The sequence below is a fragment of the Cetorhinus maximus genome, chromosome 17 (genome assembly GCF_964194155.1).
Source record: "Cetorhinus maximus chromosome 17, sCetMax3.hap1.1, whole genome shotgun sequence".
NCBI classification, from domain to species: Eukaryota; Metazoa; Chordata; class Chondrichthyes; order Lamniformes; family Cetorhinidae; genus Cetorhinus; species Cetorhinus maximus.
The window spans coordinates 35123587-35144832 of record NC_135895.1 but is presented as its reverse complement, the minus strand read 5'-3'; the positions used below and the strand labels follow the sequence as shown (position 1 = coordinate 35144832).

At 46.1% G+C, this 21246-nt stretch overlaps 1 protein-coding gene across 7 annotated transcripts in view; it reads left to right on the top strand.

The window, feature by feature from the left end:
* Positions 1 to 21246, top strand: part of slc6a9 (solute carrier family 6 member 9) — a 235565-nt gene that overhangs the window by 84229 nt on the left and 130090 nt on the right. The window contains exon 1 of one of the 7 annotated variants that reach the window (XM_078560987.1): positions 19273 to 19307. The exons of the other annotated variants lie outside the window; for them this stretch is intronic. The gene's annotated coding sequence lies outside the window, so the exon portion shown is untranslated. Of the gene's footprint in view, positions 1 to 19272; positions 19308 to 21246 lie in introns of those variants that run through there. 7 annotated transcript variants of the gene reach the window in all.

Genomic DNA, 21246 nt, shown 5'->3' with positions numbered 1-21246 from the left:
GGGCAAATATGTTTTCACTGGATTTGGTAAAATAGTACTTTGCATAATTGGGTAATTATGGGGGTAATTTCCAGCTTCACTGCCTGGGCAATGAGCAGTAAAATGAAAATTGGGCAGTTCTCTGCCAGATTACCACTCAAGTGGTGAAAGGGAAAATGTCTCCCAATAACCGTGGTTTTCAGGAGAAAGAAAATTGATTACTTAATAAAAAGAAAAAAGAAATGAGGTCAGGTTGTCTTGCTGTGCTTCAGAACCAATGAAATGCTTTTGAATTATGGTGAGTTCTGTAATATAGGGATACATAGTTGCTAATTCACACAGCAATGCCCCACAAAGAGCAATGAGACAAATGTAAAGACCGTTTTTTGTTTCGCTCTTGGTAGAGAACTGCCCTGCTCTTCTTGGATTTTGTGCCATGAGATCTTATACATGCACCTGAGAGAGCAGCCCTGGCTTTGGTTTAATGCCGCGTGTGAAAGATGGCACATTCGACAGTGCAGCACTCTTTCAGAACTACACTGCAGTGCCAGCCTTAGTTATGCACTCAAGTCTCTAGAGTATGGCTTGAACCCATAACCATTTGACTCATGGGGCAGAATTTTACATCCTGATTGGGCATAAAATAGCACGTGATGACGTCGGGTGAGTATCCCGATGTCAGCGTGCGATATTTCGCTCGGCAGGCGCAAGCGGCTGCCAGAGCCGCGCCTGCCGTTAATTAACAGGCCACTTAAGGCCATTAACAGTCCAGTTGACGGTGATTCTTCGTTGCCCGGGCGATTTCACCCTCGTTGCACGGGCAAAACGGGCAGGCGGCCAGCTGACATTTTCAAAAACCTCATCCAAGGGTGGGATAAAAAGGGTCAGCAGCATTGCCAGTGTGAGTAGTGAAGAGTTTGGTAGATAGTTTACTGCTGGTGACATTTGGTGCTTGACAGCTTCACCTCTGTTCAGGGCTTCATTCTTAGCATTTCCAAGCTTCATTTCAGGTCTCCTCGGTGTCCCCAAGGACCAAGGAGGATTCAGACTGTGCGGACCCTTCGTTGGTGGTACTTCCTCTGAGGAGGAAGAGAGGGGCAGAAGGGAGAGGAGGCCAGGTGTCCCAATGCAGCTTCCAGGGGAGCGACCTGTGGGAGGCGAGGCGCAGCCACAAGGGGTGCAGGGCCAGCAGGAAGTCCAAGGCGGAAGGTGCCGCAGAAGATGCCACTATCCTGCTACCAGTGTTTACAGGCAGCGATGCAGGTATCTCAATGTGTCCGAGGTGCAATGCTGAAGGAGGCTCCACCTCTCAAGAGAGACCGTGACCTCCATTTGTCAGATGATTGGGCCTGAGATCAGCCCTGACTCTGTGGGTGGACACCCCATGCCAGTGGCTCTGAAGGTCACAGAGGCCGTCAACTTCTATGCCTCCAGCTCTTTCCAGGGGTCAGTGGGGGATCTTTGTGGAGTGTCCCAATCAACTGACCATAGTTGCATCAAGCTGGTGACAGAAGCTCTGTTCTGGCGGGTAATAACATTTATTCATTTCTGTATGGACGAGGCCAGCCAGGCTGAGCGATTCAGAGGCTTTGCTGCGATTGCTGGGTACCCCCACATCCAGGGTGCCATCACCTGCACACATGGCATTAAGGCGCCAGCGGGTCAGCCGGGTGCCTTCGTTAACAGGAAGGGATTCCACACAATGAACGTGCAGATAGTGTGTGACCACAGGACGCAGATTCTGACAGTCTGTGCGAAGTACCCTGGCAGCTCCCATGACGCTCACGCCCTGAGACACTCCCAGGTGCCGAGGCTCTTCAGTGCTCCAGCCCGACTGGTGGATGGCTGCTGGGTGACAAGGGCTATCCGTTGAAGAGTTGGCTCGTGATGCCTCTCCACCACCCAAGAACAGTGGCAGAGAAACGTTACAAAATGAGCCATGCCTCCACAAGGGCGGTGGGGGACAGGACAATAGATCTTCTTAAGATGTGCTTCCAATGCCTGGACCGTTCAGGGGGAGCACCACAATACCCCCCAGAGCGGGTGTCACTGATGGTGGTTGCATCTCTGCTCTCTGCACAATTTGGCACTGGCAAGGGGAGGACCCACTGGAGGAAGAGGATCTTGACACAGCTGCAAAGGCCCCAGATGATGAGTCAGAAGATGAGCACGGTGAGAAGAACGCTGAGGGCATGAAGTCAGACCTCGGTAACCTCCAGGGAGGCAGGAATGCCTTGATCCAACGCTCGTTCAGCTAGGCTACCAAAGATCAGCTTCAACTGCATGCCAGGACTGCCGCCTCCATCCCAGATGTCTGAAAGGACCCTTTAATTTGAGCACAAAGAACACTCAGTGCCTGTGCAGTAAAGTTCAGAGCCACTTACGTCCAACATTACATACTGGCGTACCCTGCACCAATAAAATGAAAAGGTGAAGCATACTCAGGCTATGACAACAAAAACAAAATTTATCTCATTTTGACAATTCCAAACTATTTACGTAAATTTCTCTGGTCTTTGTTCCCCGACAGTATAGATAAAGTAAATATAAATGAACATAAAATCACCCATGACCTGCCCTTCTTGTGCTCATGGTGCCTTTAACTTACATTTCCGAGTGCTGTGTCTTGTTGCCACCTCCCTGGCTGGCACCGGCATTGGAAGCAGGCTGCTGACTCTCCTGTCGTGTTGGCCTTGATGACCTTGGCATTCATCCTCTGGCCAGTAGAGCCTGTGCTGGCCCCGCCTGGGAGGGAGCGGCCAGTGCCATGGCTGACCTCTCCCCAGTAATCGGAGCCTCATCAGATGCAACGGTCACTGGCAGAGGGGCGGAGGAGCTGTGGCTGTCATCCAGGGTGCCCTGAGAGGAGCCCGCAGAGACAACAAGCAGCTTGTGTGCCAATGTGAGGTCGCTCTGGACCTCCCTGCTCACCACTGATGGACGGGCACCTAGCTGGGATACTGGGTGCCTCATCCATCTCCCACACTGGCACTGACCAGCTGAGGTAATTGACTGTGTTAAGGCTTGCAGGGCCGAGTGCGACCCCAGGAACCCCTCATTCTGTCCCTGGAGCTGCCTCTCCATGGGAATTGCCACTCTCAGAATGGAGGAGGCAGTAGGGGTCCAACGCAGTGCTCATGCTTCGCATGGACTCCTCCACAACAGAGACAATGGCACGCATACCCTCATGGATCTCCGCCAGATGTTCTTGCACATCCCGCAGGATCTCCAGCATCTGCCACCGAATGGGCGACTCCAGAGGCTCATCATCTGCCTTCGACTGAGAATCGTCCTGGTCCCCAGCAGCCCTCCGACTGCCGGCGCCCTGGGCACTCTCTGCTTCCGACCACCTCAAGTGAGCATGAAGTGCTCTCACCACTGTGCACTGAGATACTAGCCACTGAACTAATGCCCCCCAAGGTGCTGGTATATGCGCTGGTGCCTGGTTCAGAGCGCGGGTGTGACGCAGGTGCCACAGAAGCTCGGTGATCCTCCGGCGTCAGGGGTGGCTCTTCGGGGTCCGCAGAGCAGACGCCTGCTGGTGAACCTAACAGGGAGAACAAAGATATGTCATTAGTTAAAGTCATCACACTGTCACTGTGCATGCCAGGCACCCTGGTGAGACAATGGAGATCTGCATCATGGTGCCATCATCTTTCAATGACTAATGGGGACTCCAGGTTTGAGGCTTCCGTCAGTGAAGAGACGACACTAGAATGGTTGCACAACCCGAAGGTCTCACCTCTGTGTGCTACACTCTACATTCGTCTGGCACCCCCGCCTCTCCACGCCTGGTTGCAAGTGGAGCCTGCCAGCTCTCGAGCTCCAGGATGTCTTGCTCAAAGCTGCCGAGCAACAGGAGGTTAGGCTGCCCTCCGCCTGTACAGCGCCATTGCAGACTGACTAACCACAGCTGAAGAATACCTCCCAGGGCACATCCGAGTCATGGCCCTTGAGCCGCAAGGCACTCAGTCCAAGCAGCCAGGGCTCACCCCCTTGGCCAGCTCCGGCATCATTGACAGTTGGCACTCAGATTCTGGCACCCCTGAGGTCCATGGGGGAATGGCCACACCTTAACACTTCTGCACACTGACCCATGCCAACACGGTACTAACCGTTCCTGAGCGCAACAGGTCATTGAAGTGCTTCCGGCACTGCACCCATGTGCGCTGCACCACGTCATGGCTACCCACCATTGCTGCCACCACCTCCCATGCCCTCTTGGTGAGGTGCGATGACCTCCTCCTCCCATCTCTGGGGACAAGGGTGTCCCTCCTAGCGGCCACCTCCTCCTGGAGGACGGCGATACACGTATCGGAAAAATGGGGGGCCGAGTTCCCACCCGACCTGCCCTCCCACCTGCCATGTCCAACCGCACTCGACTCCATTGGGAACGCTGAGCACATGTCCTTCCGTGGCAATAAGTATGTGGAAAAGGTGGCTGGAAAAGCTGATGGAAGAGCAGAATTCCTCATGGAAGTTGAGTCACTTTTGATAACTTCAGGATCCTACAAAGTCTGGAGTCCCAGTTATGTGAGGCTGCCCTGGCAAAAAGATGGCCAGCGCGTGTCTCAGATATAAAGACAGTAGAATTACAGAGCACACTCTCAACTGTACTGTCGCCACTCCACATCCTTGCTCAAGTGAGTCCAGTTCAATGCAGCATGCTTATAAATTTGGTGGCACTGTTGATTCTCAGCGTACTTTTCAACCTTTATATGTCACAATGAAACTTATGTGGGTGCTGAACTAAAAATGCCTCACAACTGCTCTGTAATAAAAATAGTATGTGGAAAAGGGAAAATATATCCAGCGCAACACTTTCCTCAGTGCCGCAGCTTACAAGTTAGGCTGTGCAGTCTTTATCCCAATGGTAATATATGTAACGGTGGACACATTTACTTTGCTACTTCCTATACCACAAAACTTCTTCCTCATTGATTCCTAAGGTCCATTGACTTTCTCTGTGACCTTTATTCGAACAGTTTTAATCACTGCTCTGATATAAAGCGTTATACTCCAAAGTGAGCTATTCCTTAATGCTGCACCTTCTGCACATACAAATATCCTCAGCAAATGGTGGTTGGGGGGTCGTGGCGGGGTACCCTCACATTTCTGCTTCCTGACTTATTTTTCCATGCAACCGGGTTACTATGCCTGCAGCAGAACTTTCACACCAAACTAAATCTCCTTTCCCCTGACCAAAATACCTGTGTCTGTTTTTCCCTCATAGGAAGCTAGCTTCAAATAGTGTGGCATGGCCAATGGTGTGGCATTACCTCTCTAGTGCCACAGACTCACTGTGCCATGACAGAACACAACCTCAGTTTAATTGCCATCACAAAGTTGGGGTTTACATCTGTATTTCAATGTAACATTCCAGTCCTGCTTTGCAAACAACAAAGAAAATTCATCTCTTGCTCTTGAATTCAAACACTCCAAAGCCAGATGAGAGAGTGAATTTAATGAGGCTATCCTATTCCATGCCAACATTCATGCACAGTATTGGAAGGATTAGACCAGGCTATATAAAATATTATGTTTAATTTATAGTCACAAGTATTACTAGTGTTTAACTGTTCAGTGTTTCTGTTATGGACACAAGGGAGTTGCAGTTATACCTCAGGATGCCATCAATTTGGAAAGTCTGCAGAAAATGACAAGCTGCACATCACTTCCATCTATGGAACTCCCTTTCCAGTCATAAGCTGGAATTTTGCCTGTTAAATATAAAACATTGAACTTCAGTACTGGCCACGTTTTCTTAAACAACGGTTGCAAGAACATATATTAGCCCCGTGGCTCATTGGTACGTAAGTGCAAAGTCTCAACATTTTTGCGAGCTTCCACCAACATCATCAGTTTTTGTGCTTGTTGTTGCCTTGTAATTATAACATCTAATAAAAAAGAACATTCAGAATCACAGTGAGAACCAAAATATAGTAAGAAAAACAGCTAACTTAGATCAGCATCTAGAGTTTTCTGCTGCAATCTGTCCTGCCCACTTATCATAATGGCCACCACAATTCTTTGAGCATCAGGGTGAGTCAATAAGCACGGTGAACACCAACAGCTCTAGCGCCGAATTCAGTTCTCAGTTAAGTAGGAGAAACCAAAATAGAGAATGAAGCAGCAGCAAAATAGAAAACTGAAGAATTAGCCAGCAAAGACAAAAGCAGCTCAAAAGAAAAATAAAATGAAGGGAGAACATGAAGAGAAAGCAATTAACAATCGAAAATTACAAGTTATGGATGATTTTTACAATACTTACTTTTTTCTGAAGACGTTTTGTTCGTCTTCAATCAAAATATCTTAATGGCTTGTTTCCATACATTTCACCAAGTTTCTTTCTCCTTCTGTACACAGGAGGAATCAGGAGAGCCAGCATAACATGGAGATCTTTTTGGTATCTTCCAAAAATATTTGCATTGTCAGGGCAAACTAAGTTTAGAAGAAGTTGTCATGCTATGGAATGGAATCCATACTGTATAACCTGATAGTCGGGCAGTTTGCCTTCTTTCACACACGATTACATTCGGAGGTTTCAGGTCCCTGTTGACATAGTCAAATGCTGGACGCTGCAACATGAGAGGAAGGATTGGGGAACAGCAGGGAAAAGATACACATAGCTCATCTGTGACTGAATTAAATATCCTCTTCTGTAATTCATAAATTGGAAGCGTAAAAAGGGGTTTTTTTTGAGTTGTTTCATGAGTTCCTCCATTTATGGGACAAATTAATGCTGTATGACAGAAAGGAAGAACTTTCATTTATATTGTGGCTTTCACAACCTCAGGATGTCACTGAACACTTCGCAGCCAATGAATTATTTTTGAAGTGCAATCAGTGCTGTAAGGAATGGTGACATTACTTTATTTATTGGAATTGGAAGCCCATTCCCCTTTGTAGCGTTCTTATATTTTCTAATTATGGTATGGACCCAATAACTTGCTGATTGCCTCAAACCCTGTACTATATAGTTCACATATATTTAATGTCACCTAAGGTTCATTAAGGTATCCACACTCGGCGCCACATAGGTTGTTTCTAATTTACATAAGTTATGTATTATGGGTAGCAAAATGGGAGAGCAAGAGAATCAATAGATATAATGGCTTTAGCTTCAGAGTTTTGTCAGCAAATTGATCATTGTCACAATTACAATTCGGGATATTGGAATTCCAGTGGTGATTTCTTTCTTATTGTGTGATTTGTAAGAGGAGGAGGAAGAGAATAAAGGGGAACGGATGCGAGGCAGGCTTTATTGTACCAAATGTAGAAGCAGACATGACTGCCTAGGACCACCTGTGAAGTAAATCTACCAAACCTGCAGAATACCCATCCAATTTGTTATTCTACATTATTCATACTTGACTAATTGCCATGTCTACATAACAGAGTTGATTCACTGCTCCCCGGGGAACACCAGACATCAGGGAGTGCATTGCTGGAAGTCATGGGCTTGTATCATATGATTTTGTTATGATTAATATGACTTGGAAACACAGAACTGCCCTACCATAACATAATGCCCTGGAAATTCAGGAATAATCATGCTCTACATCACATTCTTATCATCTTAACCTGTATGTATCATTTTTTTACCCTTGGAGGAGACAGTGATGTAGTGGTAATGTCACTGGACTAGTAATCTAGAGGTCTAGGCTAATGGCCTGGGGAGTATGGGTTCAAATCCCGTGATGGCTGATGGTGGAATTTAAATTCAATTAATAAAATCTGGAATTGAAAGCTAGCCTCAGTAATGGTGACCATAAAACTATCAATCATTGCTGTAAAAAACCTATCTGGTTCACTAATTCCCTTTATGGAAGGAAATCTGCCATCCTTACCTGGTCTGACCTACATGTCACTTCAGAACCATAATAATGTGGTTGATTCTTACCTGCCCTCTGAAATGGCCTAGCATTGCATCCAGTTCAAGGGCAATTAGGGATGGGCAACAAATTCTAGCCTTGCCAATGATGCCAACATCCTATGAAAGAATAAAGAAAAGAAAACCAGTCAATTTCTTACCATCTATGTCATGTGTCATTGACTTTTACCTCTCTTGACGATTGAAACTGCCATCTTGAAAATCCTGTTACTAAGAATTAAAATTGGGAATTGAACACATATAAATTCAACATTTATATTTGCTTTAGTAATTAATCAGCTTAAATTTCTAGTTCCTTGACTTTTTTTGCACTTAACTTGAGTGTTAGTGCTGAGAATGGTAAAAGGAATGTTCTTCCTGCTGTGGGGTTAATCATGTAAACAATCATTACATTAAGGTATAGTTTCATAATGTGTATAGTTCAAGAAAAATGCTTTAACTGGACTGTCACTGATATATAGCAATAATCTGTAAAATAAATTTAATTTTGCACCCTCCTGTGTTTGAAGCATTAATTAAGTCCTTTCTTGGGACTGAGAAGGAAATTAGATCCAGTGCCTGCAGATGAATAAATCAGTACTAATCAGAATGAGCTGAATGAGAAAAATTGTATTCAAAGGCCTGGACTCCATGCGAGTGGTAAAAGGTCTGTGTTAATAATTAAAGAATAATGAAGAGACAACACTCTAAAGAACAAACCGAAGAACTGCCTGAAAGGAAATATGGGAAACATTTAAAACATCCAAATAAAGTTGTGAAGATGTTGGCCTGGAAAGAAAACTGTGATTTAAAAACTTTTATGATGACAGCTTATTGGATTGAGTGGCACTCAGTAACCAGTATCACATGGCAATGGTTCTGAAATGGAGCACAACAGAAGTAATGAAGCAAACAGATATGGAATAATTTTAACAAATTCCCCACCTGGTGCAGAGATTTACATGCCAAGAGCACATGTTGGGAGTTTTGAAAGTGAAGGTTAACAGGCCCTGCATGATTTTGCGCCCAGTCCTGTTAATGATTGGAATATCCTGCAGAGCCACCTGACCTCTGTGGCAAAATTCCCAATTGCTCTGAAGTTCATGATTAGAAGAACACATTTGTAAAGTTACCCTATAGTTTTGAGTTTGCTAGATCATGGTCAGCTGTTTATATTGCATGTTTAGGAGAAGAAAAACTACGGTGTGTGGTGTATGGAAGGGAAATTTGACTTCCCTGTTACCGACCTTAGTGAAGGCATTCACAGGTGCTCATGGAATTTTACAGCACAGAGGGATACCATTTTGCCCATTGTGCTTGTGCCAGCTTTTTGAAAGCGCCATCCAATTAGTCCCCCTCACCAGCTTGTTCCCTTTCAAGTAATGAAGAGGACCAGTTGGCACTGGACAACTGGTGCCCAATCTGTGGATAAAAGCAACAGACCTGGAGGCAAGAGGAAGCTGCGAATGGAAATGACTGTTCATTGTTTGAAAAATGATATATTTAAGTGCATGTTGTTAATGGAGAGGATTAGAGAAAATGCAAGAGGGAGGAAATAATCTAGTTGCTAAGTCTAACTTCAATGCCTGAGATTCTAGGGATAGGTGTTGGATATTACTCCTTTCAGATGCATAACCAATGGAGTGCATGTCCTAACTGGTAGGCTCAAGGCGGCCCAGTTGAGATAGAGCTTTGGGCGACCTGACTCATTTCTTTAATTTCAGTTAGCCTCCAGCAGCTGTTGTGCCTCCTCAGGTAACTCATCCATATTAGCTGGGTGAATGTCGGTTTGTGTGCCTTGCTGGCTGCGGCCTGAAGGTACCTCCCAGAATGGCAAATGGGAGGAGAAGATCACAGATATTGTGGAATCAGGGAAGCACTCCTGCTTCTCCTGGCTCAAAAGTAACATTTAAAACAAATCTTTCATGGGAGGGTGTGGGCGTCATTAGCTAAGTCAGCAGTTATTTCTCATTGCCTAATTTCCCATGAGAGGGTGGTGGTGAGCTGCCTTCTTGAATCGCTGCAGTCCATGTGATGTTGGTACACCCACAGTGCTGTTAGGGAGAGAGTTCCAGAATTCTGACCCAGCGACAGATTTTTTTTATTTTTTATTCGTTCATGCGATGTGAGCATCACTGGCTAGGCTAGCATTTATTGTCCGTCCCTAACTGCCCTTGCTAAGAGGGCATTGAAGCGTCAACCACATTGCTGTGGGTCTGGAGTCACATGTAGGCCAGACCAGGTAAGGACAGCAGATTTCCTTCCCTAAATGCCATTAGTGAACCAGATGGGTTTTTATGACAATCGGCAATAGTTTCATGGTCATCATCAGACTTTTAATTCCAGATATTTATTGGGTAGAATTTTCCCCCTATTCGGGGGGGGAAGTGCAGAAGTGGGCGCGGGCAGGCACGCCTCCGATCGGCGACCCAGATTGGGGGTGTGCTGCCATTTTAAGTGGGCGGGCCAATTAAGGCCTGCCCAGCGTGATGTCCGCCAGGAAGCGCTATGTGCTTCATGTGCGGGTGGGGGGTGGGATTCCCTCAGCCGGGCGTGCGCCCTTTCGCGCATGCGCACGGAAGAGCGCACAGATCTCCCTGAGGTTAAGTGCTGCCTCAGGGAGATCGACTCAATTAAAACTTTTAAGGTAAATGTTTAAAAAATTTCCCTGACATGTCCCCTCATGTGACACTGTCACATGAGTTGGGACATGTCCATCACTTTAACTCAAACCTTTATTAAATATCTAAAAACCCTCATGAAACCTCATCCCGCCCGTGGATGAGGTTTCATGCTTTTTCTTAAGCCCACCAGGGCTCCCGGCCTGCCCGCCAACCTTAAGGTTGGGTGGCCAGGTCCCTTAATTATGTTAATGACTTTTTCAATGGCTCCAATTGGCCATTGACAGGTCGGCGGGCGCACAGCTGATTCAGCTGCACCCCTGCCGACCGGAAAATTGAAATGACGCAGGGTGACGTCGGGAGTTCCGCCCGACGTCATCCCGCGTCATTTTACACATTGGCGAGCGGGCCCCTAAAGACCCTGCCCATTGATTCAAATTTCATCATCTGCCATGGCGGGATTTGAACCCGGCTCCCCATAGCATTACCCCAACCTCTCTTAATTAGATCATGTGAAATGAACAAAGGGATCTCACTCAATATTTGGAATTACCTACTTGGACACTATGGGCATAATTTTTCGCTCGGCATGTGGGCACACACCCAACACGCTTGAGTGTAAAATGGCGCGCAATGACATCGGGCGAGCATCCCGATGTCATCACGTACTCACGCGATATTTCGCTCGGCGGGCACGAGCTGGAGTCAGAGCCACGCCCTTCATCAATTACAAGGCCAGTTATGGCCATTAAAAAGGCAATTAAGCTGTATCTTACATTGCATGTGCGATTTTGCACACATCACATGGGCAACATGGGCAGGCGGGCAGCCAACAATTTCAGAAACCTCATCCAAGGGCAGGATAAAAATGGTCAGCAGCATTGCCAGTGTGAGTAGTGAGGAGTTTAGGATAGTTTGCTGCTGGTTGCTTATTGGTACTTGGCAGCTTCATCTCTGTTCAGGGCTTCATTCTTAGCATTTCCAGGCTTAATTTCATGACTTATTGGTGTCTGCAAGGCTCCTGGAGGATTCAGACCTTGTGGACCCTTCCAGGTATCAGACAGCCTTCTGTTACTCTGGTAATGGAGATTGTGCTCTCTGCTGGTGGCACCTTCTCTGAGGAGGAAGAGAGGGGCAAAAGGCAGAGGAGGTCAGGTGGCCCAATGCAACCTCTAGGGAGGGACCTGTGGGAGGTGAGGTGCAGGCACAAGGGGTGCAGGGCCAGCAGGAAGTCCAAGGCGGAAGGGACCACAGAAGACGCCACTATCCTGCTGCCAGGGTTTACAGGTGGCGTTGCAGTGACCTCAATACATCTGAGGTACAATGCTGAAGGAGGCTGCACCACACAAGGAAGACAGTGACCTCCATTTGTCAGATGTTCAGGCCTGAGATCAGCTCTGACTCTGTGGGTGGACACCCCATGTCAATGGCTCTGAAGGTCACAGTGGCCCTCAACTTCAATGCCTCCAGCTCTTTCCAGGGGTCAGTGGGGAATCTGTGTGGAGTCTCCCAATCAGCTGTTCACAGTTGCTTCAAGCTGGTGACAGAGGCTCTGTTCAGGTGGGTACTGACCTTTATTATTTACCATACGAACGAGGCCAGCCAGGCTGAGCGAGCCAGAGGCTTTGCTGTGATTGCTGGGTTCCCCCACGTCTAGGTTGCAATCGACTGCACACATCGCATTAAGGTGCCAGCGGGTCAGCCGGCTGCCTTTGCCAACAGGAAGGGATTCCACACCATGAACGTGCAGATAGTGTGTGACCACAGGATGCAGATTCTGCAAGTCTGTGCAAGGTACCCTGGCAGCTCCCATGATGTTAGTATCCTGAGGCACTCCCAGGTGCCGAGGCTCTTCAGTGCTCCAGGCCTGCCTGGATGAATGGCTGCTGGGTGACAAGGGCTGTTCATTGAAGAGGAGGCTCATGACGCCTCTCCGCCACCCAAGAACAGAGGCCGAGCGGCGGTACAGCAGGAGCCATGCCTCCACAAGGGCAGTGGTAGAGAGGACCATAGTTCTGTTCAAGATGCACTACCAATGCCTGGACAATTCGTACCTTTGCCCGGCACCCCTGCCTCTCCATGTGGAGCTCTCCACGTGCTGGCTCTCCAGCTCAAGGGCATCCTGCTCGAACCTGGTGAGCAGCAACAGGATGGGTGGGCCTTCGCCTGTAAGTGACCTCTCTGATTGGTTATGGCTTATCTTCTCCTGAAAGATCAGAGGAGCGTTGATTAGTCCACTCTCTACCTGCAGCACCATTACAGCCTCACCCGCAAGCCGCAAGGCATTCAGTCCAAGCAGCCAGGGTGTGCCCCCTTGGCCAGCTCCAGTGTCACTGACAGTTGACACTCAGATTCTAGCACCCCTGAGGTCCATGGAGGGACGGGCCACGCCTTAACACTTCTGCATACTGGCCCATGCCAACATGGTACTTATCCTTCCTGAGCGCAGCTGGTCATTGAACCTCTTCTGGCCCTGCACCCATGTGCGCTGCACCATGTCATGGCTGTAATCTCCTCCCATGCCCTCTTTGTGAGGTGCAGTGGCCTTCTCCTTCCATATCTGGGGACAAGGGTGTCCCTCCTGGCAGCCACTGCCTCCAGGAGGACTGCAAAGCACTCATCCAAAAAGCGGGGGACCATGTGCCCACCGACCTGCCCTCCCTCTGCCGTTTCCAGCCGCACTCAACTCCATGACTTGAATATTGACAACGTGGAGAAGATGTTCTTCTGTGACAGCCTTCCAGGGGCTGCCTGTGCCATTATTAAACTGGCCACCGGGTCGCCATTGGATCCAGCGGCCAACAGGCACCCACCCATGCCCAGCCCTTCCCGACCAGTGAGGAGCCGTGTTTCACGCTGGGCGCCTTAATTGGCTCACCAGTGTGAAACTGTGGTTGGGGGCCAATTGCACGCGGTGGGCCGTTTCCTGGTCATTCCTGGGCCCACCAATGTGCCCACCCGCCGACCTCAAAGTTCTGAACTATGTGGTCTCACTTCTCTGGAACATTCCAATATGGATATTGATTGTAGAAAGAACAACATGACTTCAATGGGATCAAAAATTGGGAAAGGTGTTTAATGGGTAGCTGATTCGAAAGCACGAGTTTTACATTATCTAAAGCCATAATTACTCCGTTTGTCATAAGGCCAGGCATCGTGCAGAAAACAATTTTCCTACTGCTTCATCATTAAGTGCATTTTGTTGCCTTGCACAACTCTTAAAATTAAGTAATAGCTGTAGTGCAATGACGTTCATGCACACTGATCTACGCCCTGACGGGGTAAAAAAGTTTCCAAGATACTCCAAAGGCTGACTTTCCACTGCTTAGTGCCCAAATAACTCTTATTCAAGCAATGTCTGCAGTTAATTGACATCAATACATATGTCCAGTGGCCCTCTAGTCAGAAGACCTGAGAGATGCGAGTCGAGTGAAGGGCCCAAAATGATTTTCCCCTTGGTGTATCATAACATCTTTGGAGCTGGAGGCCTTTTGGCTGCCATCTTTGGGCAGCTGGCAGAAGGCCCAGGAGCTGCTGCCCACTGCTGTGGCTGCAGGCCATTCAGGCCTGCAGCAACGATTGAGTTTCCTCTCACCACTTTGTCCCATGCCAGGTTAATGCAGGGTCTAGGGTCATGACCTGCCCTACAAATGGACAATTTCAGGTCAGCTCAGGCAAAATGCGCTTTGGATATATGAGGCTTGTTCTGTACCAAATCAGAATTGTGGCAGAAGGGATGGGGTACAGGGGGTGTGGAAGATGGCGGGGGATTGGTTGGTGTGACAGAGGAACGTCAACTCTATTTCTTCGCAACATGACTGAAAGTTTCTTTGATCCACCTAATGCTGAATAACTTGGGTAAGATCTTGTATAAATGTTTGTGAGTTCCAAGAAAACAAGCGCAAGGACATTAATCTTCAGCTCATTGCAACAGAATAAGAGTTTCTTAAGTTGCAGTGAATGAAACCTGAGTGGACTGTGAGTAAACACTTTAGTGTCTGTAGTAACTTTCCATTAGACTTCTTTCAATGGCTGAGAATATCTCCCCTCCCACTATCCAGTCTTCGCCTGCCATGTGGTAATTTAGTATGCCAATTCAGCCTTTTCTTTATACTTCTTTATATTCCCTTCACCTTACTTTTGTGCCACCAAATATCTATTGCCAGGATTTTGGAGCCAGCAGTCACAAGGTATGTGGGTGGAGCCCAGATTAAGTTGCCCCCTTTTCTTTTATTCTATCCACTGAAGTTGCATAAGGCAACCTGACTGAGATTGGGACCCTGCAACGCAGACATTGCAAATGCAACTTCTAGATTCTCATGCTGAATGAAACAACATATGGGAAACCACTGGACACTCAATAACTTAATACTTGGAGCTTGGAGTGGGAACTTGGCAGCAGATCATTATCCCTTTTGCACAATTATCTGGAGAAATACTCAGTCCTTACAGTGGTATAGTGCACTCCCATTACAGTAGGTTGCAAAAACCATATTATTAATTATTTGCTTTGTAACAAATATGCAGTAATGGAAAAGGTTAAGTTAATTAGAAAAAAAATGATTTTGTATTTAAAATAATAGCACTGCTTTGGATTAGTTTAGGAACTGCGCTTGGTTTAACTGATTGAATTATGATAAAACTGAAATGAACACTGCATTAATCCTACAATAGAAGGAGATCAAAGCCTTCATTCTGTTGATGAACACATTCCATTGTGGGTCTGATGGCACAGCCTGCCTACACCAGGAGCTTACAAAGTGGCAGGGAGCCAACACAGTACACACATCCTGCAACAAACTTGTTTTATGTATCAGCATGTTTAGGGATTCCACTCTGCTGTAACAATAGGAATACAGAGACCTCAATCCATGCTTTGATTGTACTGACTAACCAGAATCACATAAGAAACAATGCTACAAAGGAGGAGAGGGGCACTGGGGTCTCTCTGTATCCATGAATGAAGATGGTCTGCAAGGCATTCCTTAGGTATAATATTGTTGTGAATTTGTGAAAAGTACTTTATTGTCTATAAAGTGGTTTTGGGACAACCCAAAGGTGTTTCAAAAATATGCCTTCTTTCTCTCTTGCAGTTTATGAACTGCCTTCCAGAATAAATGAAATAGCCTTCCCTTCGTCAACCTGGATTACTATAACATCTATTGGGGGCAGAGAAACCGTGGCAACGGAGGGTTAGAATGGTTCAAGGCCTGTGATTCACCTGCCAGTGTATTCACAGTCTCAATGTGGGGGAGTGCTGAGACCAAGTGCTTACCTCCATAGTGGAGTAACTCACTCTTACATTTCTATTGACTCATCAGTGAGTGGTACTGGCACAGCTCCTAGTAGTTGGGGTAAAGTACACGACCTGGGAAGACATAAAAAGTGGAAAATGAAGAAATAAATAACTTAGAAAACAAAAAAATATGTGACTGAAATTTAATCCTTGTTCCTTTCCTGACAGGAGGACATCAATTCTTGTATATTTGCAACAATTTTTAAAAATTCATTCATGGGATGTGGACATTGCAGGCTAGGCCAGTATTTTTTGCCCATCCCTAATTGCCCTTGTTCAGAGGGCATTTAAGAGTCAACTGCATTGCTGTGGGCCTTGAGTCACAGGTAGGCCAGACCACGTAAAGATGGCAGATTTCCTTCCCATAAAGGGCATTAGTGAACCAGATGGGTTTTTATGACAATCAATGGCTTCATGGTCACCATCGGACTTTTAATTCTGGATTTAATTCAAATTTCATTATTTGCCATGGTGGGATTTGAACCTGGATCTCCAGAGCATTACCCTAGGTCACTGGAATGCTAGCCCAGCAACAATCCCACTATGCCACCATCTCCCCTAGCATATCCTATTAATACACACTGTACTTCTGCATTGGGCCCTCATGAAGACTACAGGTCATAGTCTGGTCATAGCCTGACTATTGCTGTTTCATGCACCATGTAATGTCCCATCTTTAAAACTACTTTAACCTGTGAATGAGCTACAATTGAGACATTGGGTGTGATTTTTCAAGCCCTGACTTCTCAAAGCCTGTCCACCATCAACACGACACAAGCCAGGAGTGTAATGGAATACTCTCCGCTTGCCTGGATGAGTGCAGCTCCAACAACACTCATGAAGCTTCATACCATCCAGGACAAAGCAGCCAGTTTAATCGGCACCCCATCCATCACCTTAAATATTCATTTCCCCCATCACTGGTGCCTGCAATGTGTACCATCTACGGGTTGGACTGCAGCAACTCATCAAGACTCCATTGACCTTCCAAATCCTTGACCTCTGCCATCTAGAAGGACAAGGTCAGCAGATGCATGGGAACATCACCACCTGCAAGATCCCCTCCAATCCATACACCATCCTGACTTGGAAATATATTGCTGTTCATTCACTGTTGCTGGGTCAAAATCCTGGCACTCCCTCCCTAACAGCGCTTACACCATATGGACTGCAGCGGTTCAAGAAAGCGGCTCACCACCACCTCCTCAAGGGCAATTAGGAATCGGCATTAGGGATAGGGATTGTTGTTGGAGCTGCAGTCATCCAAGCAAAAGGAGAATATTCCATTATATTCCTGACTTGTGCCTTTGAGATGATGGACAGGCTTTGGGGAGTCAGGAGGTGAGTTACTCACCACAGAATTCCCAGCCTCTGACCTGCTCTTGTAGCAACAGTATTTAGAGTTAAGTATTTATTCTTCAGTATTTATAGTTCCTGATCAACGGTGACCCAAGGATTTTGATGGTGAGGGATTCAGCAGTGGTAATGCCGTTGAATGTCAAGGAGAGTAATCATTGAATTGAGCAGGCACCATGAAGTTGCTGTGCTGCCTCCATGATATATATTTGAGGGTTAATTGTGCATCATGATTCACGTGCCCCCTTTCAAGAGTTGTCTATTTTAGCCCCAATTTCTTGAAAGAAGAAAAACACATTTCACAGCCACTAAAGTAGATGATGCTGTTTTTTTCCCACTATGGCTATATAAATATTAGATTGTTTTGCAAGTGAAAACTGTTAAGCACCACATTCCAGTCAGAAAAATGTAGGACCAATTTGCACTGTGGCCTGTCACTTGAATCTGACAGCTCCAGCTAGTTTCAGCAGGACATGGCCTAACTCCTGGCAATGAGACATTTTCCTTGTCAGCAATAGATAGAAAATTGTCATTGCTGAGCTGACAACGCTTAAGTATGTCCCTTACTGACTGATTTAGAACTGACAGCACATAAAGCTTTTAATAGCTATTTGCTATCAATAATATGGCCTTTTTTTTTTGGCCTGGAAAACATTTAATTGACCTGATGGCACAGTGGCCAGGTGCAACTCTCGGTGTGTTACTGACCCATATAAATCAGGGGTTTCCAGGTCTGTGCAGGATCAGCTTAATTTAGCTTGGCACACTAAGATTTGTTGGATAATATCTGGGAAATGGATATCCGATATGGATAGGATCATCTTAACAGTAATATCCCCAAGCTCTGATGTCTGGCCAAATGGCACATACATGAAGAATGGGCACATGGGGTGAAGTAGCAGAGATACCCATGTGGCTGCACACAAGTGTAACCAAGAGGTACACTGGCATGGTGGTTACGATACTGGACTGAGAATCCAAAAGCTGGCATCAATTATCCAGAGAATGTGAATTTAAGCTCCCACCATGGTAGTTGGACGATTTGCATTCATTTTACAAAGAAATCTGGAAATATAAAATTGGTGCCAGTGAAAGTGTGAAGCTGTCAAATTGTCTTTATGTAGGCTGGCCAACCTCTGACTCCCACTCCCACACCAATGTAGTTGAATCTTAACTGCCACCTAAAGTTATCTAGTAAACCACTCTGTCAAACCGCTGTCAAGGACTGAAGCAGTTTCTGAAAAAATGCCTCTTTCTCAGAGCAAATAAGCTTAGCAATAAGTGTCACTGTTGCCCTGATCCTCAGTAAGAATTTAAAAATAAACTGACTGTATTCGGAAGAGGAAGGGAGAAAACGAAGGAAAAATTAAAATTCACTTCTCCGAGTTATTACTTGAACTGTATCTTGTGGTATTGAATCTTTGAAAGGAATAAAACACTGTCTTTGGTTTACAGACAAGGGACTAGCCAGAGACGCAGGGATATGGAGCAAGAAAGCAGAGACAGAAACCATAAACACCATAGTGATATGTTCACGTTGACTAATTTCAACTCCGCCGGAAGTGGAACTGGAAATAACTTGACCCTTGGCTAGCTGGTGAGTGGAATTTTCCACTCCATACTTGAGCCTTCCCCAACCTTGCCAGAGGAAGATAAATGGTGGCACCTGGCCAACCAAAAAGGAGAACTGAGAAAAAAGAAATAAGTTTGAAATTCAGGGTTGCTTAAGATAAATGATGGCATGCAGTCAACAGGGAAAGCAAACTGAGGAAAAGAAATAAGATTGAAATTGGAGACTTCTTTCTTATGTTATTCTTCCCATCAGTCATTTGTTGTTACTTTTGATGTCTTTGACATTTGAAAGTATTTTACGATAAGTAAATCTAGAGTGTAGTCCACAGGCTCACATGTACATGTAATCCCACATAGCGATGTTCTTATATTGAAAAACTCACTGAAATAGAATTAAACACAGCCATTAAATTGAACTGAAGATAACTTTGTTTACTAAGACATGTTTACTTCCCAAATAAATACAAGGTTCCCGTGGTGCTACACGATGTACAGTAGGACCAATGAAGTAAAAGGTGGGAGGATCTGAGTCATGTAGTGTTTATTAGCAGAAACTAGGTAGAATGCAAAATACTGGCAGCTGAAAGAGATAGACGGGTTAACTTAACTGGTAAGATCCTTTGTCAATCCATAAGCAGTTTTATAAATTAGTGATTTCATATTTGGCCATGCACACTAGTTTAATTTTCTTACCCCTGCAGTATCTTCCTCTCTCCCCTACCATGGGCAGAATTTAGTGGGCCAGGAGATTGGTGCAGTAGGAAAGCTGTCCTAAGTGAGAAATCTGCCTGTTAGCGGCAAGCTATCTCTTTAATAAGCCATTTAAAACCAATTATCCCTGATCCCACCGGGATTTAATGGTGATTTCTTGGTGGAGCAGGGACTGCTTGAGATTCGCACGGGTCTCCCATGTCTCCAGAGGGCCGCCCAGTAAACCCTGTCGGGTTGGCCAGCAGCCTACCAGCAGGGTCCCTCATTCACCGGCACTCACTGGGTGAGGGAGCGGGGTCTACTGAGAGCCAGTGCATCCAAACCCTGTCTCGCCAGTGAACTCATCCCCATAACCCCCAGCCTGCCCCACTTACCTGCCACTCCCAGTGACGTTGCCAGTAATGGACAGCCGCCAGCCTCTGATCAGCTGGCAGCTCTTGGGGACTGGATTACCAATTTACTGGGAACTTAATCTGACACGAGGCCTGACACTTCTGTTGAAGGGTCATGAGGACTCGAAACGTCAACTCTTTTCTTCTCCGTCAATGCTGCCAGACCTGCTGAGTTTTTCCAGGTAATTCTGTTTTTGTCTTGGATTTCCAGCATCCGCAGTAGTTTTTTGTTTTTATCACCGCCCAGTTAAGTGCCTGCTTACCTTGTAATTGCATCCCTGTTGCCAAAACTAAATTCTGCCCCATGTCTTCTAGCACTTAAATCACCCTTCAGGTGCCAGAGAATGCAGACTTCAGGGAAATGGAGTAATAACTGAGACTTGATTTGCCCTTCCTCCCCTCTGCTACTTTCCTGTCAGAGATCTATCTGACTAAGCATGTGTCTGAGAGTGCTGGTATCTATGTGGAAAAGCTAGGTTGCACAGTCTAACAGGTGCCATTCCAACACTGTCTTACCATAGTTACATATATTAATTGATTTATTTTTTTGCAGAGACCTTTAAGCTTTCAAAAGACAGACTAACCCCCACAGACCATGGGTTTGAAATACTTGCTTTCTGCATAATGTCAATGTATAATCAGGGTAAATAACATTTGTTGACAGCAAAATGGAGTGGAAGCTGTTTCTCCACTTCAGAGTCAAACGCCCCAAATTCCCTTGAACCTTTTGTCCTTTGCATAGTGCAGCCGTCTGGGTCCTGAGTGGGCTCATTTGTATGCATTATGCTGAAGGCCAGCCATGCTGCAGATCTGAGTTTCCTGCTTTTCACACACTGCAGCTCAGAGTAAGTTGGAATGGGAATTATGAGTTGCAGCTTACCAGCTGAAACAGGGGGAAGTGAAGAGCTTCTAAGTGTAAATCGTGTGAATCGCTTCAGTAGCAATTTCTGCAGCTGAGAGTGACTCTTAGAAGCAATTCTATTTTTATAGGCATTCTGGCTTGTCACTGCATCTGACAGTATGAGGCCACTGGGAGACTTTCCACTCACACTGAAGGCTTCTCAGTGCAAGTATGGTATTCCTTGTGGTTATACCATTGTTTATCATTACTATTATTCATATGGGGGAGGAGCATTACAGGATGGCACAACTAATATGCAAATTAACAGTCACCAACAATAATGCGTAAAGCTGAAACAATGGCCAGAGTTTTACTGACATGTTGTGGACATCAGAGAGACCAGAAGGATAGGCTGCTGTGGGGTAAAGGAAAGTCACACTGTGCAACAGGAGGGCTACTTTAGCATTTAGCCTATGTTATCCCTGTCCTTGGTGTACTTGATGCTAACGCTGGGTGACAAAAGGAGAAAAAGAATACATTTTCCCGATTCTAATATCCCCCATTTTGATGAATGCAAAAAATGAAGAGTAATTTAACAAATAGTT